The 20,592-nt window shown below is 34.9% G+C and overlaps 1 long non-coding RNA gene across 1 annotated transcript; it reads left to right on the top strand.

Moving 5' to 3' along the window:
• Positions 7,565-11,084, top strand: LOC107641935. Its single transcript, XR_002347921.1, has 3 exons — positions 7,565-7,656; positions 7,785-7,981; positions 10,860-11,084. It is a non-coding gene; the product is annotated as an uncharacterized LOC107641935 (long non-coding RNA).

Below are 20,592 nucleotides of genomic sequence, written 5' to 3'. Positions count from 1 at the left end.
GTTGTGCGGCTTTGTGAAATGTAATGTTTGAAGTTGATTCTTTAAATATTTGAAATGAGTTTAATCCGTTGAGGATTGGTTTGAATTGAGTCGATTATTTTGATGATGTGAAAGATAGAATACTCTTGAAATTCAGCTTGGGTTGCTTTAATTGATTTGGTTTTGATAAATGATTTGTTAGTGAACCGATTCTTTAAAGATTTGGAAATGAGTTAAATCGGTTGATATTGAGTTGATTTTTGAAATGGTTTCCTTGAGGTATGCCATTGAGGCGACTGTTGGATTTAGCTTGTTTTGAATTGATTTCTGGTTTTGAGCTGTTGAAAAGGAATGAGAAACGGTTTAGTTGGGACCCGAACCGGGTGGCAAAAGTCCAAGTTTTAGGGGAGGTGCTGCCGAAATTTCTATAAAATCTAAGTCTTGTTTGAAAGGTTATTTAAAAGATTTGGATTTGAGAAATTGTATTATTTGATTTATTAAGAGGATAATTATGCTTTCCAGCTTAATTTATTTGATGAACCTTATACGTTGAGTTCGGTTTATTTAGAACTGAACTATGTTTACCGTTTGAATCACTGAAGGAAAGAATGATGCTCTAATATTGATTTCAATATAAAAAGGAGCTTTTAGTGATTTTAAAGGAATTTAGACTTTTGATTGAGTAATCAAGTTTGAGGCATTTTGGAAGAGTTAGAAAAATGGGTTCCAAAAAGAAACCTGAAAGTGGTTTGATTCAAATGAACCGGTTCCTTTTCAAACGAGTTGATTTTTGGACCGGGTTGGAACTTGTGATTTTGTATGGTTCAGTTTCATAATAAATTTAGTTTTATTTACTTGAACCGGGAATCTATGATTTTAAAAGTTTCAATGAATTTTAAGGAATTTATATAAGTTGACCTTCCCTAAAGACTTGGGACTCTGGCAAGAAACTTTTGTTATAAAATCCCATTGTTGGATGGGTGATTTTGAATGTTCCCAAAAAGAATCTTTAACTTTCCATGGTTTTGGAAGTTTTGGAAATAGAATGTCGAAAGTGGCTTTGCTTAAAAAAAAGAAACTCACTTTGAGTAAATTTGGCTTATGAGCCTGAGATGATTTGAAAATGAGATCTTCAAAGTCAAGGCTAAAAAGAGTTGAAACTCTATTTCAGGTGAAATGATTTGGGAAAAAGTGATTTATGGCTTAAATGCCGATTTTATGAATTTATGATGTTGAATGTGGAAGTGCTGTTTTGTTGTGAGCCGAAATGGCTATGTATGATTATAAATATTGGTTGGTTCTGGATTGAACCGTGAGTCGGAATGGCTGTGTATGATATGAATATTTGCTGGTTCTGGACTGAACCGTGAGCCGGATGGCTGAGATGGATGTTGATCCATGGATGAGATTGAATGCATGTTTATGCTGAATCATTGATAAATGTGAATGTTGCACTTCCACTATCTGAGATACGAGTTTCCCTGGGTAGTAGCAGTGGCTAGCCACCACGTGCTCCAGGTTGAGACTTGATACTCCGTTGACCCTATGTCGTAAGTGTGGCCGGGCACTGTGAAAGTCCCGGATGAGCTCGCCCCCATAAATATTCACTAGTGATGGTGATGGATAAATATTCACCAGTGAGGGTGATGGATATGGATCATGATTATGATCAAGTTTATGATGAGTATAACTCGAGTTGGGGATGCACGACAGAGGGACAGTCCAATGGTTAGCTACCGGGACTTGTCGGGTTGGCTCTATAACCGACAGATGATATCATCAGCCACTAGGGACAGGCATGCATCATATGCATTTGTGTGATGATATATATTCTGTAAGAGGGATAGGAATTGTATTGGTTAATGTTTGTAATATTATTTATATATATTTATGTATATATATGGATGTACTCTTTTTGAGTTGTTGTAAATTGAATGGTATTTATGGATGTACGTTATCGAACGAAAGTATCTTTGGGAGCGGTATTGCGGTTTAAAGTTTTAAACAGGCTCATATTTTAGTATTAATTAATATAAGTGTCGTCGTAATGACCGAACTATCATAGTCGCGCAGCCGGAAGTGCGAGCTTTGGTAGTTAGGGTGTTACAGTTGAGATTTAATTTTGAAGGTTTCATATTAACTGGAACATTAGTTATGATTTTTCAAAGTTAAGTCGTGAATCTGATTTTCTGCACTACTTTAAATGAAATTAGAAACTTTGAAAATCTATAACTAATTCTATGATGATCGAATTTGCGTGGGACTAAGTCTGGATTAAGCAATATAGGAAGTTGGACTGGTGAATTTGAGACTTTTTCATTAAGTTTATGATTTATGGTAAATTTTTGAATTATGGATGTCAAATCTGGTTTTTCTACAGAACGTTTAACACAGCAGCAACTTGATTCCTCTATTGGAAATTCTGCAGTTTGAATTTTGAAATTGAACAAATTTTAAATAAAACTTTATTTCTATTATTTTAATGCCGTAAAATTTCAGAACAATTGGACTTTTAGTTTTAAAGATATGAATTTTTGAAGGATGATGCATTATGCAGAAAAAGCCAGATTCTGTTTTCTTAAATTAGTAACTTTGGGAGTTTATAACTTTTGATCCTGGATAGATATTGAGATGCAACCAATTGGAGGTGAAATTTAAGTATGTTTATCATATGTGATTTAAATTTTAGGATTTTTCATGTTCTAATAAGTAAGTTATTGGACTAGGAAGAGGTTGTGTTCAATGATTTGTAAAACAGAATTCTGCAGAGAATTATCTAACTTCCTAGCTACGTAACTCCTTCATTAAAAATGGTATGACCCTGGAACCAATTGAGAAAGCAATTTGAATAAGTTATGTTTAACCATATTAATTTTGAAGGTAGTTGGATTTAATTTGGATTTTATATGAAATTTCGAATGTTGTATGCTGCTGCTGTCTTCTGGTTTTAAAATACTGCAGAGCAGTCACGATTTTGCTTACATTCCCGAAGCTAGAGTCAGCGAAAAATTATGATTTTTGATTTAATAGAAAGCTTAATCCGAGACGGTCGCATGGATATAAAGTTTACGTGATTCCGAATTCATTTAATATTTTAAAAACAAAATGGCGATCATGCTACCAAGTTGTGTTTGCAATTATTTTGGATATGGAATTTAAGAAATAGATTTTCTATACTATTATCAAATATTTTTGAGAATATATATTACTGTGGCAACTGCTGAAAGAGGCTGATGAAATGTTGAGAAAGAAGGAACTCGTAAGGGTGGCTAAGTCCTATTTTTAAAGGAGATTATGTCCAAATTTTTATAAAAGTACAAGGACTTAATCAAAATCAATATTTAAGACTTATTTAATGATAATAACTTCAATGATTCTTTTAAGAAAATATTATTTGGTATACGGGATTGTTGGCAAGGGCGTGGGTCTTGTCCCGCTTGCATACTTGCAATTAAGAAAGAAAAAGGAAAGAATAAAGTACTTATTGTTAATAATTATATGCGTATTTATTTGAACGGAAAATCGTATCCGAGAAATCGTGAACTCGTGACCGGATAAATGTAGGGAAGGCAGGTGCTAACCGACACATGAGCTCATGGCCTGTACTAGGACTAGACATTCATCATATGCATCTATGTGACATTGTTTAGGTGTGTATATTGTAATTGGTTTGCCTAAGTGAATAATTCTATTTAACTGCTAATTGCTATACTTGATGTAATTGCTCTTGATTGTGTTTGAACCTCATTACCTGTGTTTGTAACTGATTGCTTGGATTGTGGTGATTGGATGTTGATTGAGTTGTTTGGGCCTGAGGCCGTGACTGGTACGTTTGAGGTCTAGTTCTATATAAAGTATCTGACTGGTTCAGCAAAGACTTAATGAACCTATGTTTGGAGCAGGATGATCATTTATACCGCAAAGGTAACTTCTTTTATGTTATGGTCTAGTAAAGTATGAAAAATCAAACTGGTTCAACATAGACTTAATGAACCTATGCTTAGAACAGGTTGGTCATTCATACAGTTTAGGAAACTTTTAAGAATTTTATAAAGAAAATATGGGTCTAGGATTTTGAATAATTAACTAATGCTTTTAAAGAAGGTTAATTTTCTTTTAGATGTCTCTGAATGAAATTAACTATTTGCGATTTATTCTTTACTTTCACGGCATTCTCGACCTCTACTGAGAACATGTGGTTTGGTTCTCACCCCCAAAATTCTCCATCCTTTCAGTGACACAGGTTTGAAGATGCAATATGAAGCTGCAAGCGATTAGTAGGCTTTCTTTATGGTTTTAATTGCTTTCATAGAGTCCCCTCGCTCTGGTCCTTTGAGGTTTTATTTTAACAGAGGGGTAGGTGTTGTATCTGGGTTTATATGACTTCTTATGTATAAGAATTACTATTAATAATACTTATGTGATTGTTATTATTATTTGCAATGTTTATCCTTGATACATGTCTTTAATGAAAAAAAAAAACAAACAAAATTTTCTGGCATTTTTCTTAAAACTGAAACGCAAAATCGATACAAAGGCTCAGTAACTAAGTAGTTAATACTAGAAATGGTCACCTAACGTTCTTTCTAGTAGAAATACCCTGACTTAAGCAAGGTATTTTGCTGGAAGGGATGTTACAATATGGTATCAGAGTAGTTCTTCCTATAGAGCCTTGGGAGTGGACAGACTATGCTTCATTGCATACTCTGAGTGTCTGTCATGCTTTCTAACTTGTTCTGATGACAAGAGTTTATGTTTTATATGCATGATTGTCTAGTGATTAACGCTATTAGTTTACCATTGCATACCTCACGGTATCAAGTTTGGCCAACTTAATACTAATAATTTATGTATATGGAAATACTAATGGGTTATCATAGACGAAATAGAAGTGATATGTTAATGCGAATCACGAGGTTTTGGGGACGTTAGAAACTAAGTTCTAGAGATTAGTTCCATTTCGACATATGCTCTTTATTCGTGCTTAGTGTTATCTCTTTCTCTACTAATTATATTGGAATTTCTAGTTTCTGATCTCTTTCTTGCTAATCTTGTATTATCATTCGTGCATGTCCTTGCTTGACTCTATATCTAGTTGTTGTTTGAATCTTTTGAAACATTTATCCTTACCTTGCAAACTCTATGCCCCTTGCTTTGAACTCTGATTTATTTCGGTGCAACATACCATTTCTTGTAATTTCCTTCTTGAGTACTTGTTTCAGATTCTCTTCGAGAAAAATTTCAATTTACATTTTTTCTTACTTGACTGCATCCACAACCCTTGCTTAAGTTTTGATGGGATTGTTTTTAATTCAGCCTAGACTTTCTTACATAAACTCTAAAACTTCTTTATATAGTTTAATCTTGTTTATTTGTGATATACCATTTATCTTTTATTGATTTATAGAAAATTTTATTTCAAAATTTATTTTTTGAATTGAACCTGATTCTCTTCCAACTTTATTATAATTCTATGGCTATCCTTACCTAATTATGTACTTAAGTATCCTCCAAGATTTTTAAAGAAAATATTTTGCCCTTAGTGCCAAACAAGCTTTAATTTACAAACCTCACATGATTTGTTTTTATTTGAAAATAATTCGGTATAACATATTATCTATACTTACTTTAGTACTTTTGGAAAATGTTGGATTTATATATATTCTTTTGAAAGAGATAAACTAATTCCCTCTATTTCAATTTGAAGTTGTTCAAAATTGTTGTACTATTTTCCCTAATGATGTTCATATTGAAACTATTCGATTCAAAATTTCTTCCTAAGCTTTGAATTAACTCCCTTTATGCTCCATTTCATTGCTTATATATATCCTTGTTTGTTGACGATCTCACGTATTCCTTCAAAACCTTGCGAAATACCATCTTGTGCAATTGCAAACTTGAGTAATCTTCCAATTTCTCGCATAAACCTTTCGTGCCGTTTGTCTTTCTCTGCTCATGTTTCGTATTCCTTATATGCGCTAGTTCTTAGGGACACGATTTGTGCGTACGGAAAGTGAATCTGGTCAGTATACGAAGTTATAAGGAGTTGTGGAGTTTTGAGGCGACGAGAGGAAGTGATCATGCTTTATTAAGAGTTCTGAACGAACATTGTGCCTATTTAATTTTAGATTTTAAAATTTGGTTTGCATCAAATTATTTTTATCAACTTTTGCATCACCTAATATATTTTCTTTTGTGTTTGTGATATAATTTTCTTGGTATCTTTAAAATATTCAAAGGGGATATGAATATGAATCTTTTCTCCATCTTAGATCAATTTTCGAGGGCAAAAATTTTTGTAAGTTGGATAGAATGTAACATCCCGCATTTTTGAAAATCTAAATATAAATAAATTGTGATTTTATCTTGTTAAGTTTAAATTTTGTAATTTTAGAAATTATTTTGTTAGAAACAATTAAATAGATTCGGAGATAGTTTTATTTTAAATCAATTAATATTTTTAAGTAATCTAATTATAATGGAATATTTTGTATAATTTTAGTAATTGAAAAATAAAAAAGAATTGTATAATTTAATTTAAGTAATTTTATTATAATTAGATATTTTGTAAATTGAAATTAAAGTTTCGGTGATAGAAAAATAATAAAAAGTTATATCATTTAATTTGAATAATTAATAGAGTTTAAACTACATTTTATAAAAATGTGATTAATATGCTTATTTTATAATGTAAACTAGAAATAATTAATTGAACTTAGCAATATGTTGATAAATAATGTTCCTATATATTTTTAATAGAGTATATTTAATTTTAAGATAACTCTACTCTTCAATTTTATCAAAATATCTATTCATATTTATCTTTATTCCTTTATAAAATGTTTCATTTTTATCCTAAATCCTAAAATCTCCAAACTAATTCACAAACCCTAACCCATTACCCCCTTTCACCTAAAACGCAGACACACACACACACAGAAGAGAGGAGAGGAGAGCGTCTGAGAGAGCTGAGAGGAAGAGAGGGAGCTACACCACATCGTCGTCCAGCTGCCATCTGGCTCGCCATCACCGGCGTCTCGCTATCGTCGCTGTGGAGACCGAATGCCTTTGAGTTTCCTGCTGCCACCTTGGAGCCCGTCCTCATCAAGAGCGTCAGCAGAAAGAGAGAGGGACGAACTCATGAGGGAGAGAGAGGAGATTGCGCCGAGCAGCCGTGGAGCCCGTCACACATGTCGCCACCATCGGAAGCAGAACCACGAAGAGGAGAGGAAGAACGACGTTGGGAGGAAACTGTGAGCCGCAAGCCGCTGACCGAGAAGAAGCTCTGCCTTTGTCGCCGTGTTTGAGTCGTCGCTGCCAACGCCGCGCACCGCCGTTAGCGCTGTCGTTGAAGGGAGCTCGCCGTCACAGTTCAATAATAATTGAGCTTGAAGGGAGGCGTCACTGATACACCCGACAGCAGCTTCCCCTGCGTTCCCAATTCCATTCTTGAAATTGTAACACTCTTGCTCGTGCTCTGCTTCCTGATTTTATCTCTACTATATTTTCATTCTGAATAAAATAGTGTATGTTCTTGTTTTGTATTGCTGTCGCCATCGTCAATTTGGATCCTAGTCGTCGCCGTCGTTCATGCCTCTTTGCTGCACCTGTTTCTCTACTACTATTATTTGGAATACGGGCGTTGATGCTATTATGAATCTGTTAGAGTTTCTATTGGTGAGTCCGATGCTACTTTAATTCTGGATTGATCTTTTCCTTGATCATTGTCTATTAACACATTTTATTGTCACTGCTATACTTGTTCTGAGTTGATTATGGTATGTGCCTTGTCTTGAGATTCCCAGGGCTATGATTGCTCTTAATTTCCACCCAATTTGAATCCTTTGCTTGGTTACAACCCCGATCACTGCTGTGATAACTAATAATACTGCTGTTCTGGTTACTGCCTCTGCCGTTCCAGTTGTGTGAGAGTCACTGCTGTTGCCATGAAACTAAAAGGGAAGGGAATTGTTACGTTAAATTATGCAATTGCGACATCGAGGTAGGGGGTTTAATCGATTTCAATTTAAGAATGCCTACAAGGTTTATTGAATAACTGCAAATAGATTTAATAGCTGTGAGTAATTGATTGATTATGTGAATATTGAATTGTGGTTGAGATTGTGATTTGGAATTGTTGATTAGTGATATTGATTGATTATGTGGATTGAGAATTGTTTGATGACTAATTGTTGAGAATTTCTGAATTTTAATGGGTAATGTTGGATTTGTTGTCGTTGAGCTGTTATTTGGTATATTGTAATGTTAATGAACTTGGTTGGTGGTTGATTTGGAATTGGTTTTGAGGGGTATTGAAGGGTTGGATTTGAATACAAAATGGTTTACTGAAAATCAGGTTCTCTTGAAATTAAATAGCAACTATGAAAGTGAATCAGTGGCTCTATAGTGACTGAAATGATGAGAATTTAAATGTTAAGTAAATTATATTAAGTGTGATTATTTAGATTTAATTCTGAAGGTTTCATATTAACTGGAACATTAGTTATGATTTTTCAAAGTTAAGTCGTGAATCTGATTTTCTGCACTACTTTAAATGAAATTAGAAACTTTGAAAATCTATAACTAATTCTATGATGATCGGATTTGTGTGGGACTAAGTCTGGATTAAGCTTGGGAATATAAAGAGTTGGACTGGTGAATTTGAGACTTTTTCATTAAGTTTATGATTTATGGTAAATTTTTGAATAATGGATGTCAAATCTGGTTTTTTTGCAGAACGTTTAACACAGCAGCAACTTGATTCCTCTATTGGAAATTCTGCAGTTTGAATTTTGAAATAGAATCAATTTTAAATAAAACTTTATTTCTATTATTTTAAAGCCGTAAAATTTCAGAACAATTGGACTTTTAGTTTTAAAGATATGAATTTTTGAAGGATGATGCATTATGCAGAAAAAGCCAGATTCTGTTTTCTTAAATTAGTAACTTTGGGAGTTTATAACTTTTGATCCTGGATAGATATTGAGATGCAACCAATTAGAGGTGAAATTTAAGTATGTTTAGCATATGATTTAAATTTTAGGATTTTCCATGTTTTAATAAGTGAGTTATGGGACTAGGAAGAGGTTGTGTTCAATGATTTGTAAAACAGAATTCTGCAGAGAATTATCTAACTTCCTAGCTACGTAACTCCTTCATTTAAAATGGTATGACCCTGGAACCAATTGAGAAAGAAATTTGGATAAGTTATGTTTAACCATATTAATTTTGAAGGTAGTTGGATTTAATTTGGATTTTATATGAAATTTCGAATATTGTATGCTACTGCTGTCTTCTGGTTTTAAAACACTGCAGAGCAGTCACGATTTTGCTTACATTCCCGAAATTAGAGTCAGCAAAAAATTATGATTTTTGATTTAATAGAAAGCTTAATCCGAGACGGTCGCATGGATATAAAGTTTACGTGATTCTGAATTCATTTAATATTTTAAAAACAAAATGGAGTTCAGGCTGCCAAATTGTGTTGGCAATTATTTTGGATATGGAATTTAAGAAATAGATTTTCTATACTATTATCAAATGTTTTTGAGAATATATATTACTGTGGCAACTGCTGAAAGAGGCTGATGAAATGTTGAGAAAGAAGGAACTCGTAAGGGTGGCTAAGTCCTACTTTTAAAGGAGATTATGTCCAAATTTTTATAAAAGTACAAGGACTTAATCAAAATCAATATTTAAGGCTTATTTAATGATAATAACTTCAATGATTCTTTTAAGAAAATATTATTTAGTATACGGGATTGTTGGCAAGGGCGTGGGTCTTGTCCCGCTTACGTACTTGCAATTAAGAAAGAAAAAGGAAACAGTAAAGTACTTATTGTATGATTATCTGTTGCCTGAGGCAACCCAAGAGATATTTGTTTATTTGTTTGTTGCTTGCGGCAACCCAAGAGATGTTTGTTTGTTGCTTTCGGCAACCCAAGAGATACTATATATATATTTGTTGCTTAATGCAACCCAAGAGATATTATTTATTTGTTTGTTGCTTAATGCAACCCAAGAGATGTTTGTTTATTTGTTTGTTGCCCTGAGGCAACTCAAGAGTAATTTTCCGTTCCCAAGAGTATATGTTTCCTGCGAGGAGAAAGCAGAGGCTGTCTCAATAGAGCTACTAATAATTATATGCGCATTTATTTGAACGGAAAATCGTATCCGGGAAATCGTGAACTCGTGACCGGATAAATGTCGGGAAAGCAGGTGCTAACCAACACATGAGCTCATGGCCTGCACTAGGACTAGACATTCATCATATGCATCTATGTGACATTGTTTAGGTGTGTATATTGTAATTGGTTTGCCTAAGTGAATAATTCTGTTTAACTGCTAATTGCTATACTTGATGTAATTGCTCTTGATTGTATTTGAACCTCATTACCTGTGTTTGTAACTGATTGCTTGGATTGTGGTGATTGGATGTTGATTGATTTGTTTGGGCCTGAGGCCGTGACTGGTACGTTTGAGGTCTAGTTCTGTATAAAGTATCTGACTGGTTCAGCATAGACTTAATGAACCTATGTTTGGAGCAGGATGATCATTTATATCGCGTAGGTGACTTCTTTTATGTTATGGTTTAGTAAAGTATGAAAAATCAAACTGGTTCAGCATAGACTTAATGAACCTATGCTTGGAACAGGTTGGTCATTCATATAGTTTAGGAAACTTTTAAGAATTTTATAAAGAAAATATGGTTCTAGGATTTTGAATAATTAACTAATGCTTTTAAAGAAGGTTAATTTTCTTTTAGATGTCTCTGAATGAAATTAACTATTTGCGCTTTACTCTTTACTTTCACGGCATTCTCGACCTCTACTGAGAACATGTGGTTTGGTTCTCACCCCCAAAATTTTCCATCCTTTTAGTGACAAAGGTTTGAAGATGCAATATGAAGCTGCAAGTGATTAGTAGGCTTTCTTTATGGTTTTAATTGCTTTCATAGAGTCCCCTTGCTCTGGTCCTTTGAGGTTTTATTTTAACAGAGGGATAGGTGTTGTATCTGGGTTTATATGACTTCTTATGTATAAGAATTACTATTAATAATACTTATGTGATTGTTATTATTATTTGCAATGTTTATCCTTGATACATGTCTTTAATGAAAAAAAAACAAAATTTTCTGGCATTTTTCTTAAAACTGAAACGCAAAATCGATACAAAGGCTCAGTAACTAAGTAGTTAATATTAGAAAAGGTCACGTAACGTTCTTTCTAGTAGAAATACCCTAACTTAAGCAAGGTATTTTGCTGGAAGGGATGTTACAATATGGTATCAGAGCAGTTCTTCCTATAGAGCCTTGGGAGTGGGCAGACTATGCTTCATTGCATACTTTGAGTGTCTGTCATGCTTTCTAACTTGTTCTGATGATAAGAGTTTATGTTTTATATGCATGACTGTCTAGTGATTAACGCTATTAGTTTACCATTGTATACCTCACGGTATCAAGTTTGGCCAACTTAATACTAATGATTTATGTATATGGAAATACTAATGGGTTATCATAGACGAAATAGAAGTGATAGGTTAATGTGAATCACGAGGTTTTGGGGATGTTAGAAACTAAGTTCTAGAGATTAGTTCCGTTTCGACATATGCTCTTTATTCGTGCTTAGTGTTATCTCTTTCTCTACTAATTGTATTGGAATTTCTAGTTTCTGATCTCTTTCTTGCTAATCTTGTATTATCATTCGTGCATGTCCTTGCTTGACTCTATATCTGGTGGTTGTTTGAATCTTTTAAAACATTTATCCTTACCTTGCAAACTCTATGCCCCTTGCTTTGAACTCTGATTTATTTCGGTGCAACAAACCATTTCTTGTAATTTCCTTCTTGAGTACTTGTTTTAGATTCTCTTTGAGAAAAATTTCAATTTACATCTTTTCTTACTTGACTGCATCCACAACCCTTGCTTAAGTTTTGATGGGATTGTTTTTAATTCAGCCTAGACTTTCTTACATAAACTCTAAAACTTCTTTATATAGTTTAATCTTGTTTATTTGTGATATACCATTTATCTTTTATTGATTTATAGAAAATTTTATTTCAAAATTTATTTTTTGAATTGAACCTGATTCTCTTCCAACTTTATTATAATTCTATGGCTATCCTTACCTAATTATGTACTTAAGTATCCTCCAAGATTTTTAAAGAAAATATTTTGCCCTTAGTGCCAAACAAGCTTTAATTTACAAACCTCACATGATTTGTTTTGATTTGAAATTAATTCGGTATAACATATTATCTATACTTACTTTAGTACTTTTGAAAAATGTTGGATTTATATATATTCTTTTGAAAGAGATAAACTAATTCCCTCTATTTCAATTTGAAGTTGTTCAAAATTGTTGTACTATTTTCCCTAATGATGTTCATATTGAAACTATTTGATTCAAAATTTCTTCCTAAGCTTTGAATTAACTCCCTTTATGCTCCATTTCATTGCTTATATATATCCTTGTTTGTTGACGATCTCACGTATTCCTTCAAAACCTTGCGAAATACCATCTTGTGCAATTGCAAACTTGAGTATTCTTCCAATTTCTCACATAAACCTTTCATGTCGTTTGTCTTTCTCTTCTTGTATTTCGTATTCCTTATATGCGCTAGTTCTTAGGGACATGATTTGTGTGTACGAAAAGTGAATCTGGTCAGTATACGAAGTTATAAGGAGTTGTGGAGTGTTGAGGCGACGTGAGGAAGTGATCATGCTTTATTAAGAGTTCTGAACGAACATTGTGCCTATTTAATTTTAGATTTTAAAATTTGGTTTGCATCAAATTATTTTTATCAACTTTTGCATCACCTAATATATTTTCTTTTGTGTTTGTGATATAATTTTCTTGGTATCTTTAAAATATTCAAAAGGGATGCGAATATGAATCTTTTCTCCATCTTAGATCAATTTTCGAGGGCAAAAATTTTTGTAAGTTGGATAGAATGTAACATCCCTTATTTTTTAAAATCTAAATATAAATAAATTGTGATTTTATCTTGTTAAGTTTAAATTTTTTAATTTTAGAAATTATTTTGTTAGAAACAATTAAATAGATTCAGAGATAGTTTTATTTTGAATCAATTAATATTTTTAAGTAATCTAATTATAATGGAATATTTTGTATAATTTTAGTAATTGAAAAATAAAAAAGAATTGTATAATTTAATTTAAGTGATTTTATTATAATTAGATATTTTGTAAATTGAAATTAAAGTTTCGGTGATAGAAAAATAATAAAAAGTTATATCATTTACCTATCCATTTGGAGTCTCCACCTACAGAAGAATGCCCTTTGGGCTGTGCAATGCCCCTGCTACCTTTCAAAGGTGTATGCTCTCCATATTCCTTGACATGGTAGAAAAATTTTTAGAGGTTTTATGGATGATTTTTCTATCTTTGGTAACTCTTTTGACATTTGTCTGCATCATCTAACCCTTGTATTGAAAAGATGCCAAGAAACAAATTTAGTTTTGAATTGGGAAAAATGCCATTTCATGGTACCAGAAAGTATTGTTCTTGGGCATAAGGTCTCAGGCAAGGGTATAAAGGTTGACAAAGCCAAGATAGAGATCATAGAAAAGCTTTCTATACCAGTCAATGTAAAAGTAGTGAGAAGTTTTCTTGGGCATGCTTGTTTTTATAGGAGATTCATCAAAGATTTTTCAAAAATAGCTAAACCACTAAGCAACCTGTTAGTGGTTGACAATACTTTTGTCTTTGATGATAGCTGTAAGCATGCCTTTGAAACTTTAAAAAATAAACTCGCTACAGCACCAATCATCACACTCCCAGATTGGGAATTGCCTTTTGTACTCATGTTTGATGCAAGTGACTTTGCAATTGGTGTTGTATTGGGACAGAAAAAGGATAAGCTGCATCATGTTATATACTATGCAAGCAAGGTGTTAAATGAGGCACAGAAAAATTACACCACCACAGAAAAAGAACTCTTGGCAATTGTATATGCATTTGATAAATTTAGACAATACTTGATTGGTTCAAAAGTTGTAGTATATACTGACCATGCTGCTCTCAAGTATCTCATGTCTAAACAAGTTTCCAAGCCAAGGCTTATTAGGTGGGTGTTGTTGCTACAACAATTTGACATTGAAGTGAGGGATAAGAAAGAAAGTGAGAACTAGGTTGCATACCATCTATCAAGATTACCACAAGAGATCAACCAAGATACACCACAACCAGTAAATGAGAAGTTCCCAGATGAACATCTTCTTCAAGTCCAACAAGTACCTTGGTTTGCTGATATTATAAACTACAAGGTTGGAAGAAGGATTCCCCAAGAGTTCACTAGGCAGCAAGTGAAGAAGTTGCTTATGAAGTCAAGAAATTCTTGTGGGATGAGCCCTTCTTGTTCAAAAGATGTCCAGATGGAATGATAAGAAGGTGTGTTCCTGAAAATGAAATGAGAGACATATTGTGGCACTGTCATGGTTCAGCTTATGGTTGACACTTTGGACCAGAAAGAACAGCTGCTAAAGTGCTTCAAAGTGAATTTTATTGGCCAACTATATTTAAAGATGCTAGAGAATTTGTGCACTAATGCAATGAATGTCAAAGAGCTAGAGAATTAATAAGGAGGAACGAAATGCCTCAAAATTTCATTCTAGAAGTTGAACTGTTTGATCTTTGGGGCATAGACTTCATGGGAGCATTTTCCCCATCATATTCCTTCAAATATATATTGGTAGCAGTGGAATACGTCTCCAAATGGATAGAAGCCATAGCAACAACTACCTGTGATGCACCAATTGTTCTTCAATTTCTTAAGAGACACATCTTCACCAGATATGGGGTGCCTAAAGGCCTTATTAGTGATGGTGGCACCCACTTTTGTAACAAACAAATGGAAAAGTTACTCCACAAATATGGACTTATTCACAAAGTGGCCACACTGTACCACCCTCAGACTAATGGCCAGGCTGAATTGGCAAACAGGGAGCTAAAGAGAATCTTGGAGAAGACAGTTGGGGTCACAAGGAAAGACTGAGCAAGAAAGCTGGACGATGCTTTATGGGCATATAGAACTGCATTCAAAATCCCAATTGGGAAATCATCCTTCCAGCTGATTTATGGCAAATCCTCTCACCTACTTGTGGAGATCGAACATAAAGCTTTCTAGGCCACTAAACTACTCAATCTTGATTCTCAAGCAGCAGGAGAGAAAAGGCTATTGCAACTCAATGAGTTGGATGAGTTCAGATTGGAAGCTTATGAAAATGCTAAGATATATAAGGAGAGAGCTAAAAGATGGCATGACAAGAAAATTTCAAGGAGTTTGAGCCAGGGCAACAAATGCTGTTATACAACTCTAGGCTTAAGATTTTTCCTGGGAAACTCAAGTCTAAGTGGACTGGCCCTTATCTGGTGACCAAGGTTTACCCACATGGAAGCCTTAAACTTCGGAATGAAGCTACAAAGGACACATTCACAGCAAATGGTCACAGAGCTAAACATTACCTGGAAGGGCCTTGGAACAAGGAAGAGAGCATTCATGAACTGAGATAAACAAGAATGAAGGATGTCAAGCTAATGACGATAAAGAAGCACTTGTTGGGAGGTAACCCAACTAGAGGTAACTTTCTTTTCATAGTTGTTTCAATAAAAATTCAAGATTTCCATGTATTGCTAGGAGTTAAGTTTGGTGTTGCATACCAAAATGAGTATAAAAAGGTTAGAATGTGTGATTTTAAGTTTGTTCCACCTGAGATCTCACGAAACACACAATAACCCTCGAAAGAGCATCATGAGTCAAAAACTCCAAAACAATCAGGGACATTTCTTGACAATTGCTTAACTTTTAGTTACAGGTAGCTTACTTAATAAAAGCACAAGGTTTCATGTATGAGATTAATCTACTGCATAACAGACATTGGCAAGGAACTAAGTTTGGTGTTCACGCACCAAAATAAGTTCAAACGCCTACAAACATGCATGCATACCATCTTTCATGTGCTTAGGGGACAAGCAACTTCCACTATTATTACAGAAAGTCACTCAATTTCTTGGAAGAACCATGCATCATCACTAAGAAGAAAACAAAAACAAGAAGGGATGATGAAGGACTAAGCAAGAAGACACCAAGAGGTTGTATTATTGCCTATCTGTTTCTGCTTTAAAGTGCCCTAAACTGGAAGTCTAAATATACCCCTGCAGATTAGTTTAAGTAGTTTACATTCTGCCTGTTTACTGTCTTTTAATTGCCAAGGTCATTTAAGTGTTCTAGTCTGAATGTCTGCTTCATTTTCATCTGCTTGAATCTATGTCTTGTTCCCCTTTGCTTTTAATTGAATAAAAGAAAATGTGGTGAAATAGAGAAAAAGTAAAGGTCTATTTTGATATGAGACAGAATAAGGTTATGTGGTGGTATGTGCTGGTTAATTAGTTGATTTATGAATAAGGCTAGAAGTTGGCATGATTTTGAGATATGAACTTGAGTTACATTCCATAAGACTTGACAAATGAAAGAGGTCCATAATAAAAAAAATTGCAAGAGAAAGAAACAAAAATAGATAAAGAAGGCTGGGCACCAATGGCTTGAAATTTGGATATATGCCTATGATGCTCTTGTACAAAGATAAGCTCGGATAACTAGGTTCTAAGGGGTGCTTCATCACTTGGCAACTTGGGTTAACTAACCTGGGATTGGCAACTGAAAGTCCACCATCAAGAGCTACTTTGAAACAAAGCATTTAGTAACCCAAAGAGGTGCTGGGCACCAATGTCCAAAGAATAAAACAAGCTAAATGCTTGTGATGTGTGTGTGCTAAGCAGAGGCTTGAGCAAGTAAGCCCTTAGGGGTGTCTCAACACCTAGCATCTTGAACGAACTGGGGCGGGAATGCTGTTTAAAAGCTTACTTTAAAGAGCTACATTAACACATAGCATTTAGCCTCAGCAAGTAATAAATCTAATCAAAAGAAAAAGAGCAAGAAAAAAACTAAAGACCAAGCAATAACAAGTCTCATTTTTTTTGTAATTCAAGTAAGGATCCAAGAGAGTGTTGATACTTCAGCCACAGAGAAAAAAATCACTGAGATATCATGTATGAAAACCCCACTGACCATAATCGAATGTCTTTCAATAAGGGCTATTACCTCTCTCTGTTTTCATTCATTCTCCCTATGTTTTACTCCTTGCTTGGGGACAAGCAAGATTTAAGTTTGGTGTTGTGATGACAAGTCATCTTAGGCTAGTTTCACAAGCATTTTTCATTTGTTTTCATTAGGTTTCATGCACTTTTTTAAGCAATAAGTAAGTAATTGGATTAGAATTTCATCAATCCCTTGATTCAATTAAATATGGTTATTTCTAGGCTTTTTCACAAGATTTTATGCAAATTTACCTGATTGTTATTAATGATGCAATCTCTTGTGAATTTAGCAAGGCTTTGATGTATGTGTTTGGTTGATGATAGATGAAGGGAAGCAAGGAAGAAACAGAGAAAGAAATAGAGAAAGAAGCAGAGAAAGAGGAAGTAACGTTGGTGGCCAAGTTGGCTCACCAACGTTACCTCAAACATTGGAGGAAAGGGCAATGTAATATTCTGCAAAGTTCTGGTGCCAACGTTGGAGGGAACGTTGGTAAGCCAACATTACCTCCAACGTTTTTTATACAATTTGCTTTCTGGAATCAGAAAAAATTGGCGCAACGCGTACCCGTAGGTGACGCGCACGGGTGAATCGTGGAATTTTGATACTCTACGCGCACGCGTGGGTGACGCGCACGCGTGGGTGACGCGCACGCGTGGGTTAGCCAACATTGGAGGGATTGTTGCCAAGCCAACAATACCTCCAACGCTTGCGACAAAGAGTTAAAATCTGGAATTGGAGAAATCAACAGCGACGCGCACGCATGGGTGACGCGTACGCATGAGCATGGAAATTTGACATTCCACGTGCACGCGTGGGTGATGCGTACGCGTGGGTTAGCCAACGTTGGAGGGAACGTTGCCAGTCCAATGTTACCTCCAACGCTTGCGACAAGTTTTCAAAAGCTGGAAGTTGGGAAAGTTGAGATGACGCGTACGCATGGACGTGAACTTTCTTCCCAACCGCGCGCACGCATAGATAACGCATACGCGTGAGGGCAAATTTTAGCAGTTTGACAGTGGAATGGAAAAATCAACCGCATGTGCCACGCATACGCGTGACCAGGCAAACGTTGGTGCCCCAACGTTGAGTCAAACGTTGCTGAAAACACCCAGAATCCATTTCTTTAAGGGAACCTTTGACTCAACGTTTGCCTAAAAACGTTGAACCCAACGTTGATACCAGAGTTATGCAATTGAGCACCCATGCAGATCATGAACATTAATTGCCAAGCACCCCTCTTTAAACGTCACTAAGACCCACTCTAGCTTGCTTCAACAAAGGCTAAAGGCCCAATCCAAGGACTTGAAGACTGAATTGGAAAGTGTATAAATAGCATTAAATTTAAGTTAGAAAGGAGTTTTTGGAAGGCTGAGTCAGGGACCCCAATTAGGAAACCTGCACTGATTTACTTTTGTATTCTCTTTTCTGCACTTCTCTGCAATTTTCTGTTTTCTGGTTTTTACTTGAGCAATGATGAACTAAACCCCACATTCATTAGGGGGAGGAGCTCTATTGTAATCATAATAAATCAATGAAATTCTTCTTCTTCTCAATCTGTTTGGGTAGCTATAGGATATCTTCTGTTTCGATTGTGAATTATTCACTCCGGAAGGGGTTTAATTCAGCTGAATGCTTGTGTGAGCCTCGAAAGGGGAATCACTTACATTAGAATTGGAGCCTTATCCTTCACAACTCTCTTAACCAACACCATTAGGGAGGAATTGAGTTTTTGAGAGATTGTGTGGCTTATGGATAAGAGAATATGCTCTAACTCTTCTCATGACAATTAGATCAAGAAATTGGCAAGATTGATTGTGATTTGAGATATTGGATTGCCAATGAATTGGGATCCAATCAATTTCAATCCGCCATAGATCTACTCATATGATTGAGAAAGGAGTTGAGACCTATTTAATTCATGATGGATTATGATATCTCCAATCCCTGATGAATCACTTTCCTTGAATTTCTTCAATTTAGATCTCTGAATTTACATCAATTTAAATTGTTTACTGCTTATTTGATCCCCTGTACCCAGTTTCTCTTTATAATTCATGCAATTTAAGTTTCACTGCAATATAGATTCTGCAATTTTACTTTCTTGCACTCTAAGATTCAGTTATTTACATTTCTTGTAATTTAAGATTCAGCTCTTTTAGTTTCTTGCTCTTTAAGTTTCAGCAATTTACTTTTCTTACCATTTAAGTTTCAACCAATTTACTTTCAGCACTTTAATTTCTTGCAATTTACCTTCTGTTGACCAAATTTCACTCAATCCATCAATATTCGCTTAACTAGATTCATCACCCAACTTAAATTGCTTGATCCATCAATCCCTGTGGGATCGACCTCACTCTGGTGAGTTTTACTACTTGATGCGACCCGGTACACTTGCCGGTTAGTTTGTGCGAATTCAATTTTTCGCCATCATGAAGTCACGTGCTGCTTGTCACGTGTACGCATGGGTCACGCGTACGCATCGCATTGCAAAATTCCTCTTCACGCGTGCGCGTGGGTGACGCGTGCGCGTCGCTGACGAATCTTCATCTCACGCGTACGCATGGGTGACGCGTGCGCGTGGCCTTGAGTTCAGCAAATCCTCATTTCTTCATGAATTCTCCATTTTTGCATGCTTTTTCTTCATTTCTTCAACCCAATCTTTGCCTTCTAATCCTAAAATCACTTAACAAACATATTAAGGCATCGAATGGAATTAAAGTGAATTAAATTTATCAATTTTTGGGCCTAAAAAGCATGTTTTTACTCTTAAGCACAAATTAGGAGAAATTCACACAACCATACTATTTCATTGAATAAATGTGAGAAAAGTTGATAAAATCCTCTAAATTCAACACAAGATAAACCACAAAATTGGGGTTTATCAAACCTCCCCACACTTAAACTAAGCATGTCCTCATGCTAAACTAAGAAAGGCTGGAAATGGGGTATGAACATTTATTCAATGCAAATAAACTATATGCACCTACCTATATGAATGCAACTAAATGCAAGATGCTTCTACCTACTTGGTTAAAAGTAAATCAATCTCCAAGAACATATATGAACAAGTAAGGCTAAGGTCATATGATGTTTCATAAATTCCACCAATTCAAATATCAAAATGAAGCATAGACAAACTTGCAAGAAGGGAGCTCATGAAAGCCGGAAACAAGGAATTGAGCATCAAACCCCTCACCGGAAGTGTATCCGCTCTAGTCGCTCAAGTGTATAGTGTTAATTCACTGAATCCTCTTCTAATCATGCTTTCTAAGATTTATTTTTCATCCAACAATCAACAATTATTCAATAAATGCATACATTTATCATGAGGACTTATTCATAGGTTGTAATGGGGCTAGGGTCAAGGTAGAGATGCATATAGTCAAGTGAGCTTGAAATTCGAATCTTTGATTAACCTAAACTCTCACCAAACACGTATAACAACCTATAAATTCTTATACACCACCTAGCTACCCATGATTCCCACTTTCTTACA

Source organism: Arachis ipaensis, chromosome B05 (genome assembly GCF_000816755.2).
Source record: "Arachis ipaensis cultivar K30076 chromosome B05, Araip1.1, whole genome shotgun sequence".
NCBI lineage: Eukaryota > Viridiplantae > Streptophyta > Magnoliopsida > Fabales > Fabaceae > Arachis > Arachis ipaensis.
This window is presented reverse-complemented; position numbering and strand designations above follow the sequence as displayed.